General features: G+C 43.0%; 1 pseudogene; it reads left to right on the top strand.

Moving 5' to 3' along the window:
• The first annotated feature begins 204 nt into the window (after window positions 1-204).
• Window positions 205-9,843, top strand: LOC125261865 (annotated as a pseudogene).
• The last annotated feature ends 8,215 nt before the right edge of the window (window positions 9,844-18,058 follow it).

Genomic DNA, 18,058 nt, shown 5'->3' with positions numbered 1-18,058 from the left:
TATTTTATGCTATGCTATGTTTGCTACTTGTTCTGTCTTTAAAAAAATCAAAAAGGGTGTAGGAAAGTCTATCCCTTTAATTGCACTTCGATACTTAACCACTAGAGGGCACATGTATTTCCTACACAGCTTTCCCTGTCAGATGCGCACAGGCGGTGTCACGATGAGCGTCTGAACTTCAGAGCTGCGTGAAGAAAAGTAAGTTTATTTCTCATGTTCAAGTAGAAACGTGTACGTTAATGGTTTTGATGTTATTATGATGATGTGATGTTATGATGAAAATCTTGCATGTTTTTATTTGTACAATATGATATTATTCTATGTTGGGAAACTGAAAGTGAAAGTGAGATGTGAAGGCGTAACCCACACTCTGAATGTGTGCTCTGCGTTTAACCCATCTGGTTAGAGCACACACAGTAGGAGTGATGCTATGAGTATTGAACACACACACACACACACACACACACACACACACGCCTGAGTGATTTCAGCCTGTCCTAGAATATCTAAAGCAGATGCGCAACAGATCAGAAACCACGTGACGCGGGGTTGGTTCCACTGCGGCTATTAGATTAATGTGCTCTTTTCTCAAATGTCGCTTCTTACCTTTTCTGATTTGTCTGTTTTCCTAGTTACTGTCGTATAATCTATAAAGAAATTAATTTCTGCTTGTTAGCCTGCATTCACTCAGACTGATGCTCGTATAATTCACCGGCGGGTGTTTTTAATCCCGAGCTGTCATACAGTATCTATAGGCTGTACAGCTGCTCGTATCACCGTATGACTAACATTATTTATATCATTTATTCATAAAAAAAAAATTGAACTCTCAATATATGCTTCTATGCGGGATATAAAGTCGTGAGAGATACATGATATTGTCGCCAAGACCGTTCAATCATTTTCATGACATTTAATTCGTAAAAAGACTTTGATTCCCGAACTGGTTCTGAGGCTCGACTATCTGTCACTGTTATCCGGCGTGTTGCCATTTCACCACAACCTGTAAGTATGTTTTATTCTTTGGTGATGTGTTTTCCATTTATCGTTTCTATGTTTATAGTAGGCTATATGAAGGCTATATTTCTTTATAAAATAATATGTGAGTACACTAAGTTCTGTTAATAGACAAACACATGTTACTGTTATAAATTAAACAATTACTCTAGATTTGATTTCTTTATAATGTTTTTGTGTGTGTGTGTGTGTGTGTGTGTGTGTTGTTTTATTGTATACTTAAATGTTCAGAGTTCTTTTTATTGTAAGAAAAAAGTTATCAAACCTGTTTGGAAGACAATATTTTATTCTAACCTAATTTAATACATGATACCATATAGGCTTCCATGATAAAAGCTTCAGCAATTATTTAATCCCCCTTAAACATTGTATTAATAATACAACTAAAGAAATAGCAATCTACCCTGTTAAATCATTCATTTCAAGATCCTCTGATACTGATGATTTATGGTCTTTCTCTAAAAGTGAGAAAGAGTTGTTGACTCGTTTGTTTTTTTTATTGTAAAATTATCCAAAGTTAAATACAATTTTACATTAAAGGATATTATTTTGTATTATGAAAATAATGTCAACGAAGGACTTGAATACATTTATTAATTGTTAATTTATATTACTGGCAAAATTTTACATACATAAAAATGCTTAAATTCATCCCCAATGTTTAAGGTGTTTATAGTGGAATTTGATTGTTTTGTCTTCTCTGAAATTTAAAAAAAATAAAAAAATTAACGTTTAAAATATTATGATATAATATTTGGACCCCCTGTTACCAATTAATGTCACATTTTGTATTGCACTATTTTATGCTATGCTATGTTTGCTACTTGTTCTGTCTTTAAAAAATCAAAAAGGGTGTAGGAAAGTCTATCCCTTTAATTGCACTTTGATACTTAACCACTAGAGGGCACATGTATTTCCTACACACTTTCCCTGTCAGATGCGCACAGGCGGTGTCACGGTGAGCGTCTGAACTTCAGAGCTGCGTGAAGAAAAGTAAGTTTATTTCTCATGTTCAAGTAGAAACGTGTACGTTAATGGTTTTGATGTTATTATGATGATGTGATGTTATGATGAAAATCTTGCATGTTTTTATTTGTACAATATGATATCATTCTATGTCGGGAAACTGAAAGTGAAAGTGAGATGTGAAGGCGTAACCCACACTCTGAATGTGTGCTCTGCGTTTAACCCATCTGGTTAGAGCACACACAGTAGGAGTAACGCTATGAGTATTGAACACACACACACACACACACACACACACACACACACACACGCCTGAGTGATTTCAGCCTGTCCTAGAATATCTAAAGCAGATGCGCAACAGATCAGAAACCACGTGACGCGGGGTTGGTTCCACTGCGGCTATTAGATTAATGTGCTCTTTTCTCAAATGTCGCTTCTTACCTTTTCTGATTTGTCTGTTTTCCTAGTTACTGTCGTATAATCTATAAAGAAATTAATTTCTGCTTGTTAGCCTGCATTCACTCAGACTGATGCTCGTATAATTCACCGGCGGGTGTTTTTAATCCCGAGCTGTCATACAGTATCTATAGGCTGTACAGCTGCTCGTATCACCGTATGACTAACATTATTTATATCATTTATTCATAAAAAAAAATTGAACTCTCAATATATGCTTCTATGCGGGATATAAAGTCGTGAGAGATACATGATATTGTCGCCAAGACCGTTCAATCATTTTCATGACATTTAATTCGTAAAAAGACTTTGATTCCCGAACTGGTTCTGAGGCTCGACTATCTGTCACTGAAAAACTTTTATCCGGCGTGTTGCCATTTCACCACAACCTGTAAGTATGTTTTATTCTTTGGTGATGTGTTTTCCATTTATCGTTTCTATGTTTATAGTAGGCTATATGAAGGCTATATTTCTTTATAAAAATAATATGTGAGTACACTAAGTTCTGTTAATAGACAAACACATGTTACTGTTATAAATTAAACAATTACTCTAGATTTGATTTCTTTATAATGTATGTGTGTGTGTGTGTTTGTGTGTGTGTGTTGTTTTATTGTATACTTAAATGTTCAGAGTTTCTTTTTATTGTAAGAAAAAAGTTATCAAACCTGTTTGGAAGACAATATTTTATTCTAACCTAATTTAATACATGATACCATATAGGCTTCCATGATAAAAGCTGTCAGCAATTATCGTTAAATGAAAATTTGATACCGTTACATGCCTATATATAGTTTAAAGTAGGACTATAAATAATTACATAATTATTAAAAACAGTTTGAAGCAGAAATATTTAAAAACCTTGTGTACTTTTAACTGTCGTTAAGCTAAAACACATTTGAAAAATTTGCATTGTGCCCCTAATAGCCTTCTTAAATTTTTCAACTTACGAGCACATGTGCTCCTTGGGAAAAAAGTAAGCATCAGGCCATGCAAGCCCTAAATACAATATAGATCTAGATCCGTAAGATATCGGCCAGCTCTAAAAGAAGATAAAGCACTAAAGCATAAGAAGCAAATGACTTTCTCTTTCATAAAAAGCAGCAGTTATGTTCAAAATCTCAAAACCAGAAGGAGGAATATTAGTGCTGTTTGGCCTAAATAAAATGTAAAATGTTTAATCTCTAGCTGTAACAGTCATAACAAACATATAATCAGTGTATAGACCTCAGCAGTTTTAATTAGTAATAGGAAAATTATTGTTTCAAGTTTTGAAGCTTAACTCTGCAGATGGCAGTAAAGATATATAGTGTTACGTGGAGTAACTGATTGCATATGCAAGAGAGATTTATTTTATTATTATTTTATTATTTTTACCTCCAAGACTGAAATGATAGAGGGGTAAGAAACATGAGGCGAAACTGAATGGAGACAGTTGAGAGTTGTAAATAAAGTTACATATGATTAATTTGTGTTACTTTGTGTTTAACAATAAACAATATACTGCAACAAAAAAACTGCTCTTGCAAATCATGTCATCTTATCACCCGCCCCCAGCCCTTAATGTTTCGGCCCTGATGTGTTTAAATCCTAGAAATGCCCGTGTCTGTAGCAGTTTCACAGAAGGATTGTAATATTCTTTACATCTAATTTGTTTCAGACCACACACACACACCAACACCCTTTTCCCTGTTTATATTTATGCTATGCAATTGCTCACAGACGTGACCCAGACATCCCAACCTGCAAAAAGTCATTTCAGGGAGGTAGACCCCCCCCCCCCCCTCCTCCTCTTCCTCTCGCTTCCTATGCCTTTTACTTTTGTTGCTGCTTGCTTCACAGATTTGAGCAACTTTCCAGAAACCTCAACCCTCTTACATGCGCTTCGCACACATGCACACTAGCACACACACGCAAGGTCTCTCGCTCCATCTCCCTCTTTGCCGTGCGCGCGCTACACCATTGGCCGGGGGCCGTTGCTGTGATTGACACCTCATAGGAGGGCCATTTTAATATTCAAGCACAAGAAAATGCAGAATTTCTGAAAATTTACTTTCCTTTGCATTAGTTCTCATTTACTTCAAATTTCATTTCTAAAATATTTTCGTAACAAAAAAAATTAAACAGCAGTGTCTCTATCATTTTAGTGTAAATATTTTCCCTTACTTTATTTTTGCTTAAATAACATCAAAATCTTGCACTGAACAACACTGTACTGAACAAATGCAATGCAGCGCTGAGCCACATTTGTCCAAGATGCCGCTTGACGCGCATCGGACGCGTTTCGGTGGTTTAAATCGACGGTCGCGACTTGCGTGAGTGCTTTTACTTTAATTTAGGCAAGCGCGCTCATAATAGAAGCGACGCAGTCGGGACGCGCATGTGGTGCGGCGCGCTCGTTTTTCCAGGCGCGCTTATGCCACGGCAAGATGAAAACATCTCAACTTTTCATGTGACAAGGACCAACCGATGAGCTTCGGCCTTAACAACATGTCCTTAACAACATTGAAAGCTCAGCCGAACTGATCATAGCTCTATCTCCATAAATATAGTAGTAGAGCTATTGCAAGGACTAGAAATCCATTTTTCTTTTGCTGAAACCGTGGAGAGCGTAGTTCATGGTTCCATAGCAACGACAGACGCCACGGGAGCGCAAGCGCTTTGAAAAGAAGGAGAAAGCGGTGCGGCCGCTCATGTGACGCGATATCTGTGAATGTCCCCTTAGAACGGCGACTTTTTCTTTGCATGTGGAATATGGTATGAGACAACAAGAGAATAATAATTTAGCGGGCCAGATTATGTTTTATTTTTGAGATCAGTTGCGGGCCGGTAGTTTGAGACCACTGCACGGTTTGAAACTGTCTCGCATGCGCGCTCTTGCTCGCTAGCTCGCTCTAGATTCCGGGAGATTTTAACTAATTTGCGGGCATCAGGGAGCCGCTATCAATATGCGGGAGACTCCCGGAACTTCCGGGAGACTTGGGATGTCTGCGTGACCTGTACTTTTGTGGCCAACTTATTAAAGTTTTTTATTTTTTATTTTTTTTGTAGCTTCACCAGTTTTCAAGGAGGATCTGGTGTTGCTGGGGCTGTGCAGGACGAGACTGCTGAAGTGAATCTAGAGGATGGCGAAGTGTAAAACAGACTGCATCGAGAGGCCTCTGTCTCTGGCATTTGAAAAGCTTGGTCGTGTTGTTGGTAGATATCCGTTTGTGTTTCTTTTATCAGCTGTATGTGTAGCTGCTTCCCTCGGAGGTGGTTTCAAGTTTCTTCAGGAGAGGAAGGCCAATGATATTGAAGAACAGTTTATACCTGTCAATGGACCTGCCAAGTTGGAAAGGGCGATCGTGGTGGAAAATTTCCCACAATCTGAAGAGTTTTCTCAGTTTCGGCTTGTGTCTGAAGGCACTTTTGCCTCTTTGATCATCACAGGCTTGCATGGTGAAAATATATTAACTGAAGCTGCTTTTAATGACATTATAGAGCTAGACAGACGAGTGAAAAGTATATCGACAGGACTGAACGCTTTTGACAAGCTCTGTGCCAAAACAAAGGGAAGGTGCATGTCAAATGCGGTTTTAGACATTATAAATTACAATGCTACTGAAATCGTTTCTTCAAACATAAAATATCCAATGAATAATGGCATGTTTTTGGGAACAACCATCGGCGGTGTGGAGCTAAAGCCAAATAGCTCAGAGATCATCAGTGCCAAAGCGGTCAGCCTTTTTTATTTCTTAGATGAGAAGAAGACAAAAGAAAACTCTGACTGGCTTGATGGCTTTCTAAAACTCCTCTCAAATGCTACAGAGCAGAAAACGGTAAGTAAAATACATTTTGTGAGTTATATCTAAACATACAGATGCCTAATGACCAGGGTTTGACACTGACAGTGTGTGTGGATTTCAGCAGGGCTTCGTGTAACTCCTTCTAGCCACTTCGGCAGGTTGAATTATATTGTAGTCTTTTAAAAAGGCATTTGAAATAAAAAACCTAATCCAACATAGTGTTGTCAAAGATTTTTCAATACATGTCTGTACTAAAATATCTGAAATGCTTCCAATACTCATTTCCCACAGAACAGACACACGATACCAGCTGCTCTCGCTCTCTCTCATCTCTCCGACAGCGAGACGACACACAAACCCTCCTCTCACTCACTCATTTCATTTGCTCTGGATAAATATTGTTGGTGTTACAGGGCTTGAATTCCAGTGTTGAATTGCGCCTATTTCGCATAATTTTACTCATTCCCGCAGATTTTGTTCTCACACCATAAGTGCGTGTGCATAAACCGCCTCGTAGCACTCAATTGAGCTCTTTTTGCTGCTTAAACAGTCAAATACACACAAAATAATGTCAAAATGCTGATATTGGTGAGTATTCACGTAAACACAGTCAGCTTTGCTTTAAGTGAACGTAAACAGTTGAGAAAGAAAATGCATGTGTATCAGTATAATGGATCCGTGCATCAGGTCTTAAAGTGACAGCAGCCTAATATACCTGCTGCCAAATTATGAGATAATATTAAAAATATCTATATGGCAGATTTTCCCCATGGTATCGATGTCAAAGTTGTGGCCAGTGAAATTGCTGAGTGGCTTGTAACTTTGGAAAACCACTAAAAGTTGAATGTCAAGCCCTGTTAATGACCAATGTATGTGCAAATGTACCTCATATGACATTAATCTAATCATCTCCAATAAGTCAGGCACCAAAAGTAATTTGTACAGCAATTGAAATATACCAAGATAATGAACTATATTTGTTGGATTTTTCTGCCTTGTCATGTCCTGTCATAACTTATAATAATTAGTTCTGCATTGTGAATCCACTCAATGAAACACATTTATGTATACAGTAATTATACTGAACAGTGTTTTATTATTGTATTTTTCTTCTTCTTCATTTCTACAGGTCCATGTGTCTTACTTTACATCAGTATCAAGACAGAATGAGCTCGAGACCAACTCAGACTCCATCATCCCCCTCTTCTCTGTTACGTATTCCCTGGCCATTACCATTTCAATTATGTCTTGTTCAAGGTATAAAGAACTTAAAAATAATCACATCATCACATGTCTCTAGCACTAGTTATGTCATTTATCCCTCATCTCCTTCCACAGGTTAGACAGTGTCAGGACGAAGGTGTGGGTGGCCACGTTCGGCGTCGTCTCCGCTGGTTTGGCCGTGTTGGCCAGCTTTGGACTGCTGCTGTTCTGCGGGATGCCGTTTGCCATGACCGTGGGCCTCAGCTCCCTTTCTGATCCTTGGTAATTTCATTCATTTCATCAGTAGGAGGTGTCTCACAGCTGATGCTCACTGTCTCTGTTTTCCTCCAGGTATTGGTGTTGATGACATGTTCATTATGATCTCCTGCTGGCAGAAGACTGAAGTTAATAAAGCTGTTGAGGTTCGTTTAGCAGAAACATATAAAGAGGCCGGCGTGTCCATCACTATCACCACGCTGACAGATGTGATGGCTTTCTACATCGGCCTCATGACGCCCTTCCGCTCAGTTCAGTCTTTCTGCATGTACACCAGCACAGCTCTTCTCTTCTGCTACATCTTCAACATCACCTTCTTCGGCGCGTGTCTCGCACTAAACGGACGGAGAGAGAAAGGCAACAGGCACTGGCTGACCTGCATGAAAGTCCCAGAAGCCACCGGTGATGGTGGAGGTTGTTGTGTCGGTGGGGCGTATGATAAAATCACACAGAAGGAATTCGAAATGCCAGTGGATTCATTCTTTAAAAAGTATTACGGCCCTTTTCTGACAAGAGTGTGGGTTAAGACGCTCGTGTGTGTGATCTATGCCGGGTATTTGGCAGCGAGTATCTATGGATGCTTCCAAATGCAGGAAGGTCTAGATCTGAAACATTTAGCAGCAGACGGCTCATATGTTGGTAGTTACTATGACAAAGAAGATGAATTCTTCTCTTCCTACGGTCCCAATGTCATGTTAGTTATAAAGGATGAAGACTTTCAGTACTGGAACCCAACTGCTCGCAAAAGTCTCGACTTGTGTTTGGAAAATTTTCAGAATCTGACAATGGCTCGTTCAGGCATTCCGCCTGTTTCTTGGCTGAGTGCATACATGCAGTTTGGACAGAATCCAGGTGTCAATTTAGATGATGAAATGCAATTCAAAAGCTATTTAACTGCATTTCTTAATCAGTCTGGATTTAGTCAAGACGTTAATTTCACTAACAGTCAAATTCATGCATCACGAATATTCATTCCGACTGTGAACATCCGCACAGCGGTCGATGAGAAGAACATGCTGAATGCATTTAGAGAAACCGCAGAAAAATGTGGGAAGCTGCAGACGCCCGTTGATCTGATAGTGTACCACGCTGCTTTCATCTACTTCGACCAATATGCCGTCATCATCAGCAATACAATCCAAAACATAGTGGTCGCTACATGTGTAATGTTAGTCATTTCACTCCTGTTGATCCCAAACCCGCTCTGCTCTCTCTGGGTCACTATTTCTATCGCATCTGTCATTGTGGGAGTGGCCGGATTCATGGCATTATGGGATGTTAGTTTAGACTCCGTATCCATGATTAATCTTGTGATTTGTATCGGGTTTTCTGTCGACTTCTCTGCTCACATATGCTATGCTTTTGTGTCGAGTGAAAAATCCTCAGTGAATGAGAAAGCCACGGATGCCCTCACTAAACTGGGCTATCCCATCATTCAGGGGGCCGTGTCCACTATCGCAGGAGTGGTGGTGCTCTCGACTGCCAAAAGCTACCTCTTCAGGACCTTCTTCAAAATCATGTTCTTAGTCATTCTGTTCGGGGCCGTCCATGGCCTTGTGTTCATACCGGTGTTCCTGACCTTCCTCAGCACTTGTAGTAGCAGTCAAGAAAAAAACAAGACAAATCTTCCGATGCAAAACGACATGACTGCTTTTCCTCAACATTCACTTGTGAGCCAGAATGAGTCTGCCGATCCTGACTGTTACTTTTCTGAAAAAATTCACCTGTAGAATTTATTATTCAAGCTGAATTTCTCAATATACTATTGTGCTCTAGTATTTTATGTATTTAATCAAGTTTATCTTTTTATTTTCATCCTTGTTATCAGTATTATTTTCAATGCAGTTCTGTTGAATTTGCACATCTATTTGTTTTAACACATGAATACTAACACAACTTCAGTTTTGTAACCCATTTACGCTTTATTACTAAACATTGGGAATTTATGTTTGGAATTAAAAGAACTTGATCTCAGCATGACTGTCACTGCAGTGAAAGAGTGAGTACTTTATGACAGTATTTGCACGAATGCATAAACACCTCTGCCGCTTATATTCTCTGCTGTCTCTGCTTGTTTGCAGTGTAAGAGTAAATAAAAAACTGGTGCTTTATATTAGGACAGTGTTTTCTTTATTTAAAACACAATGTGTGTAAAGGTGTGTTTGAGGAGAAGAGTGTCTTTGTCTGGTATTTGCTGTCAGTCATTGCCAATACAGCCTGTGCGTAACACTTTGTCTTTTATAACAAGCTTTTGGTCAAATATATTAAACGACAGTAAAAACAAAGTGCCCACATATAGCAATAATAACCTTTGTGACCTGTAAGTTGATAACTTGCACTTACTGCCTCATACATCTAGAAATCTAAAACATTCACTGGTGAAACACCTCCTAACTCCATTTGAGCTTGATTTTGGAAAAATGTTAATAATATAACACAAGTGTCTGATCATAAATAAAGCCACAATACTAACTTTGAAAACAAGGTTATGGAGTCAATTTAAAGCCATATATTGTTGCAAAAGAGTAAAGTATAGGAAAATAAAGTATTGAGCAAAAATAAATAAATAAAGCAAAAAAAATAATTGCAAAAGAAAAATAAAGTAGTGCAAAAATAAAGATATAATTAATTGCAAAAATCAATGATGCTATTTTATCTCTGCAACATGTTTTCCACGGTCACACCTTCTCATTCATTTGCAACGCTCCTTTTATTCTGTGTTTCAGTCAAGTGTGAGCTCATGATTTATTATTAGCCATAGTCTACTCGCTAACGTGAACTATCTGAGATAGCAGCATCTGCTGTTCTTTTCTCTCAGTGTGAGTGTGCACACTTTTATAACAGTAAAATGTTTATGGTTTAATTTTGTTAACTAAATGTGTATTACCAGTGTTTGCTTAAGTTAAAGAAGTTAGGGATGAGTTAAAGTCTTTGAGGATACTCCTGAAATAGCAGCATCTGCTGTTTATTTCTCTCATTGTGCAGACTCCTGTATGTCACTGTAATCGACTTAACCTTCATTACAATCATCATCCATCAAAACTCTATTAACAACACTTGTTTTCTTTCTTTCTTTCTTTCTTTCTTTCTTTCTTTCTTTCTTTCTTTAAGTGAGAGATGCGCTGCCTTTCTAGTGACGTTAAGGGCAGTATTTTGATTTTCTGTCATGATTGTGAAAAATGTCGCCATTGTAGATCATTTATGCTGAATGGAGAATTGCAGCAGAAGCTCACATCATCGTTCAGGGAAAAACTGGACGGTGTAATACAATTTTCATCTTTTTTATGTGTAAGAAAACTGAGGGAAGCCGGTTGAGGAGGTGACGGGGAGACGCCGTACAGCAAATCTAATAATGTCACTGATTGAACCCACTGGCTAAAATAATCCCACAACTGAGTGTTTTTGAAAGTGTTGCGTTTCGTTTGGTTCAATAATTAACATTATATTTGCTAGTATGACTCTCAGTCGGCTTGAGAATGAGCAGAAGGGTCAATATCACTATAAAGTGCCTTTTAGTCCTCATCAGAATCGCTCGGTCATCATGAATGTGATGCAAAATAATTCAGTTCTGAGGTTTGATTAGAAATGGCCAAATATTTACACACAATGATAAGTCTCTTGAAATGTGTTTTTCTCATTTGATACCATTTTCTTTGATTGGATGTGTGCGGTTTTGGCATGTCAACATTTGGCAAACCTTTTGTGTGATTTCTTTACAAAGTGAAGAGGGCCAGTTAATATTGCTGGAAAGTTTGACCAGATCTCTTTGTTGATAGACATTATTTAGAAAAGAAAGTGCAACTATTGCATATTTTATAGGGAAACAAATATTTTCAGTAGTTTCATTATTATCAGAAGACTGTTGAGAAAAGGACCAAGTATCTTACTGAAAATCTACATTTTACTGCTCAAAACTGTTCACGAGCTTCTATGGGTTTGATTTTGGTTGTCATTTGTTGAAATAAATAAAAATACAGTGTGTCGTGTCTGTCATAGACTGTAAAGGGTGTCTGTCCGCTGAATGCCCTCCGATTCTCCTCCGTGGTCATATGGGAAAGTGAATATTTACAAAGACAACATTAAAACTACACTTACATTTACACCCTTCCAACAGAGACATGGATCGACTCTGTCAGCTTGTTGAACATTTATTTATTTGGACATTTTCTGCCATATGATGCTGAAGCAGCAGCGCGTGACACTGTTTCCACGGTAACAGATCAACATTGCGAACGGGATTCTACAAAACTGAAGTGAAAACACCAAATTATCATTCAATGGGATAAAATAGCTTCTCTTCCCTGCAAACGAAACCATGAAGAATGAGAACATTTAACCACATCAAAAACAATAAGGTTAAGCAGTGTCCATATTCATTTCAGCATCAGCAGACGCAAAACACTAGAAAAGGAGACAACTTTTAAAGTTAAAAAACTAGATAAGTTAAACCAGAGTTTCTCAGCCAGGGGTCCGTGGACCTCTAGTGGTCCTTGACGTAATGCCAGGGGGTCCTTATAAAATATCTGAAAATGAATATTGGTATATTTTGACATTTGACATGTTCCCATAAAAGAAGATAATATATGTATAATATAACTGACGATAAGACTGAATATTGGATGAGTCAGCTAACTTAGTAAATTATATTTGATTGCATTTGGTCGTTAATGAAACCAATGAGCCAATATTATTCTGGGGTCCTTGAGGACGGGTCTAAATATGACGGGGTTCATTACTCAAAAGAGGATGAGATTCACTGACATAAACGATGAAAGCTCATTGTGGTTTCTCGGTTTGATCGATTTGAGCAACCATAAACGACGCAAAACACAGGAATTTTGAGTTTGATAGGATTCCTGTACAGAAAAATCACTGCTTGCCCTCCAGCCGCATTTCACCTGCAGCAATGACGTCATGTGCAAACAACCTATAACTAATGATAAAAACCTCATAGCCACACCCTAGCAACCAGTTACATAACCCTAGCAACCAGTTACATAACCCTAGCAACCACCCCATAGACTTCCATTGAAAAATAGATGAGATGGATATAAATGAATCAGAACATCATAGAGACATGGGAGTTTGGCTCTTTTGATTTAGGCACACATGCAGTCTATTAGTTTAAGCCTGCTAACTGTCTAGCAACACCCTAGCAACCGCCCAGGTTACCATATCAACCACATAGTAACACCTTAGCAACCACCCCAAGTACCTTAGCAACTGCCTAGCAACACCCTGCATTAGTCAACACTCATGGACATTCAGCTCGGGTGAGGAAGTTTGCCGTGCGTTGTTTTGTGTAAACGTGCCACGCATCAGCTTGCAGCACGGGGAAAAATACTTCAGGATTAGAGATTTGTTACGGTATACAGGAGACAGACACAGATGTAACAGGTAATGGATGTTTATTTGACCACAGTAGAGCAGGTGAACACACACAGGTGAGTGAACTGGTTATATTGAAGTTTAAGCAGGTAGTATGTGGAATAGTTACTGTCCTTTCTCTTTGCAGGTAGATGTAAGTTGGAGCTTGGGGATCGCTGGAGTACTGAGGAGATCGCTGGAGAACTGAGGAGCTGACGGAAACACACCCACACAGCAGACGAGGCACACAGAGGGAAGGAGACACGCTGGAGACAGGTGAGTATACGAAGAGGAGTCCTTGAGGTAAGCATAACATGGGTATATGCGAACGAGACCGGACGTGGAGTGCTGTGTGCGTGTGGGTTATATAGTGCTGTTGATGAGTGTGGTGATGAGGTGCAGGTGGCGGTGATCAGTATTCTGGTGATGGCGTGTGTTGTGATTGGAGGTTGGAACCTGACGTGTCTGTGACAGTACCCCCCCTCCACGGCCTGCTCCAGAGGGCCGAGGACCCCGACGCCGTGGTGGTCATCCTCTTCCCCGCGGTGCCGGTCTCTCAGGGTGACTGTCGTGGAATGTTTGGAGTAGGTTGGGGTCTAAGATGTCATTCCTTGGGACCCAGGAGCGTTCCTCGGGGCCGTATCCTTCCCAATCCACAAGGTATTCCAGCTGACCACCACGACGTCGGGAGTCCAAGATTTCCCGAACCTCATATGCAGCTCCGTCCTCCAGGATGAGTGGAAGGGGGGTTCGGCGGGAGCCACGGTAGGTCCTGTGGGAAGAACAGAAGGGTGGTGAGCTTTCAGGAGTGACACGTGGAAAGTGGGGTGTATACGATACCCTTGTGGAAGACGGAGTTGATAGGTGACTGGGTTGACCTGCTTGATGATTGGGAATGGGCCAATGAACCTGGGACTCAGCTTTCTGCAGGGCAGACGCAGTCTGATGTCTCGGGTGGATAGCCAAACCATCTGACCAGGCTGGAAGACAGGGGTGTTGGAACGTCGGAGGTCGGCTACCATCCTGCGTCTGCGCAGGGCTCGTTGCAGTTGATGGTGTGCTGAGTCCCAGACCCTCTCGCTCTCTCGGAACCAGTAATCCACTGCCGGAACGTTGGAGGGTTCCCCGGACCAGGGGAACAGTGGGGGTTGGTAGCCGAGTACGCACTGGAAAGGTGTGAGTCCTGTAGTAGACTGTCGGAGGGAGTTTTGGGCGTACTCGGCCCAACCCAGGAACTGGTTCCAAGAGTCCTGGTGGTCATGACAGAAGGTACGGAGGAAGCGGCCGATCTCCTGCACCTTCCTTTCCGTCTGCCCGTTCGATTGTGGGTGGTATCCGGATGTCAGGCTAACGGCCACACCTAGGAGGGAGTAGAACGATTTCCATACCCTGGATATGAATTGGGGCCCTCGGTCGGAGACAATGTCCTCGGGTATTCCAAAGTATCTGAAGACTTGGTTGAAGAGGATCTCGGCTGTCTCCATGGCAGTGGGTAATCCTGGGAGTGGGATTAGGCGGCACGATTTGGAGAAGCGGTCCACAACAACTAGGATGGTGGTATTTCCGTCTGAGACAGGGAGATCAGTAATGAAATCCACTCCTAGGTGTGACCATGGGCGATCTGGAACGGGCAGCGGAAGGAGTTTCCCAGCTGGCAGATGACGAGGAGATTTGGAGATGGCACACTCCCTACAGCCCTGCACGTACCTTCTGACATCCGAAGCCATCCCTGGCCACCAGAAGCGTTCTTTTAGCAACGAGAGGGTTTCATTGACCCCCGGGTGACCAGTGCCCAGTGACGTGTGAGCCGAGTGGATGGTGGGAGTGCGTCGTGTCCGTGGAATGTAGAGCAAGCCGGGTGGACAGCCCGGCGGAGGGTTCGTGGAGGCATTGGAGGAGGGAATGGTCTCTTCTGACCAGGTAATAGGACTTACGATGAGAGAGCTCGGGATGATGGGTTCTGGTTCCTCAGTCTGTTCGTCAGGAGCATGGAGACGGGAGAGAGCGTCGGCTTTTACATTCTTGGTGCCTGGGCGGTAGGAGATGGTATAGTTGAAGCGGGAGAAAAACATCGCCCAACGGGCTTGCCTGGGGTTCAGTCTCTTTGCTGATCGAAGATATTCAAGGTTTTTATGGTCAGTTAGCACCAGGAATGCGTGTTTGGCTCCCTCCAGCCAATGCCTCCACTCTTCCAAGGCAAGCTTAACAGCAAGAAGTTCCCTGTCACTGATGGAGTAGTTGACTTCTGCCGGGCTGAGCTTGCGGGAGAAGAAGGCGCATGGATGCAGTCTACTTGGCATCCCCTGCTGCTGCGACAACACCGCTCCCACTCCAGTTGTCGAGGCGTCCACTTCAACGACGAACTGGTTCTCTGGGTCTGGATGTACGAGTAAGGGAGCGGTGGTGAAGGCTTCTTTGAGCTGGTTAAAGGCGTTGGTGGCTGCCGGGGTCCAGGACAGAGACTTGGGCTGATGACGGAGCAGGCTGGTGAGCGGATGGGCTATGGAACTGTAACCTTTGATGAAACGTCTGTAGAAATTGGAGAATCCGAGGAAGCGCTGGAGTTCTTTTATGGTGGTGGGTTCTGGCCAGTTGGTAATGGATTCCACCTTCCTCTCGTCCATCCGGATGCCACTGTGGTCGATGTTGTAGCCCAGGAAAGAGACGGAAGGTTGGTGAAATGAACATTTCTCTGCCTTGAGGAACAGGTTGTACTGGCGAAGTCGGGTGAGGACCTCCGCAACGTGTCGGCGATGTTCGGCCTGGCTCCGGGAGTATATGAGAATGTCGTCGATGTAGACTAGGACAAAGCGGTGGAGAAACTCCTGGAGCACCTCATGAATGAAGTCCTGGAATACGGAGAGGGCGTTGACCAGTCCATACGGCATTACTAGGTACTCGTAGTGGCCAGTAGGGATGATGAAGGCGGTCTTCCACTCGTCCCCCTCACGTATCCGGATGAGGTTGTACGCGCTGCGGAGGTCCAGCTTCGTAAACACAGTGGCACCACGGAGATGTTCCAGGGCCGCTGGGACGAGAGGAAGGGGATACCGGAACTTGACGGTTATTTTGTTGAGGGAGCGATAATCAATGCAGGGCCGCAAGCCTCCGTCCTTTTTAGCCACAAAGAAGAAACTGGAAGCAGCAGGGGAAGTAGACGGCCTGATGTAACCTTGGGTGAGGGCTTCCTTGATGTAATCCTCCATGGCCTTCTCCTCCGGGATGGAAAGTGGGTATATCTTACCCTTTGGCACTGGTTCACCCGGAAGCAGGTCGATGGCACAGTCCCATGGCCGGTGTGGAGGCAGCTTGGAAGCCCGTTGCGGGCAGAAGACATCGCTGAAGGGGGCGTAACACTTGGGGATGTTGACGGAGCGTTGTTCGACTGGACTTTCGATGGACGTGGCGCAGAGAGAGAGGTCAGGCGAAGAAGATGGTGGAACAGGAAGTTCAGTCAGGCAGTGAGTGAAGCAAGTGTCGCCCCACTTCAGGATTTCGCCCGTTTTCCAGGAGATGATCGGGTTATGCTGCTCCAACCAGGGGCGCCCCAGAACCACGTCAGCAGTAGAGTCCTCCAGAACCAGCATATGAGCCTCTTCCCGGTGTAGTAAACCAACTTGAATTGTTACTGGTCCAGCCACGGTGCGGACAAGCTTTCGGCTCAGGGGTCTGCCGGTTAGTGAGTTGAGCGTGTAGATGGTAGGAGACGGAGTGGTCTTGAGACGAAGGTGGCGACAGATGGCTCTGGAGATGAAGTTGCCGGCTGACCCCGAGTCGATGAGCGCGACCACTGAAAGGGAGACATTGGCGGCAGTAAGATTGACGACAGTAGTGAGTGGTTTCAACTTATGAGTAGCAGGAATAATGGCACTCACCAGGGGTCGCGGCGGTCGTGTGGGGCATGCAGCAATAGCGTGCCCGGGTTCACCACAGTAGAGACAGAGACGGAGGGTCAGCCGGCGGCGGCGTTCTTCAGAAGATAGACGAGAGTGTTCAACATCCATAGGTATTTGGGCTGGTTCTGGGGTGCTGATGGGTTCGGATCGGCAGAGGAGCACGTTGGAGAGGGACTGGTCCTGGTGCTCTTGGATGCACGCTTGCATGCGAGTGGCGCAGCGAATGGAGAGCTGGATGAACTTTTCGAGGCCGATGGAGTCCTCGCATGCAGCGAGATGCAGCCGCACCCGAGGTTCCAAACCTTGGCGATAAGTCGTGATTAGAGCTTGTTCATTCCATCCGCTGAGTGCTGCAAGCGTTCTGAATTGCAAAGCATAGTCGTAAACAGACAGAGATCCTTGTTTCAAATTATAAAGTTTCTCACCAGCTGAAGAGTCCGTGATCGGTTTCCCGAACACTTCCCGGAAGTGGGAAATAAACGCCGAGTAGGATTGGGTTACAGCGCCCCGCTGGGACCAGATGGAGTCGGCCCACTTTAATGCTTTGCCACTGAGCTGAGATATGATGAACGCTATTTTGGAGATGTCACTCGGGTACAGGTGCGGCTCCATCTCCAGGACCAGTGTGCATTGCAGCAGGAAGCCGCTGCAATCCTCCGCCGATCCTGAGAAGGGCGCCGGTTTGGCCATGGGACTGGCGTACGGCGGCAGTGAAGGAGGACTGTTGACATCGTTGGTGGTGTTCGCTGGTGCAGGTGAAGGGACAGTAACTGGAGATGGCGGTGGATGATGAGTGGATAATGTGCGCCGAAGCGCATCCACGAGTTCCTGGAATGGATCTGGCTGGCTCATACTGGGTCTGCGGTGTTGGTTCGGTCTTCTGTTACGGTATACAGGAGACAGACACAGATGTAACAGGTAATGGATGTTTATTTGACCACAGTAGAGCAGGTGAACACACACAGGTGAGTGAACTGGTTATATTGAAGTTTAAGCAGGTAGTATGTGGAATAGTTACTGTCCTTTCTCTTTGCAGGTAGATGTAAGTTGGAGCTTGGGGATCGCTGGAGTACTGAGGAGATCGCTGGA

Source organism: Megalobrama amblycephala, unplaced genomic scaffold, assembly GCF_018812025.1.
Source record: "Megalobrama amblycephala isolate DHTTF-2021 unplaced genomic scaffold, ASM1881202v1 scaffold515, whole genome shotgun sequence".
In the NCBI taxonomy this organism is placed as follows: Eukaryota; Metazoa; Chordata; class Actinopteri; order Cypriniformes; family Xenocyprididae; genus Megalobrama; species Megalobrama amblycephala.
The sequence above is the reverse complement of the archived record's forward strand: the minus strand, read 5'-3'. Positions and strand labels throughout refer to the sequence as shown.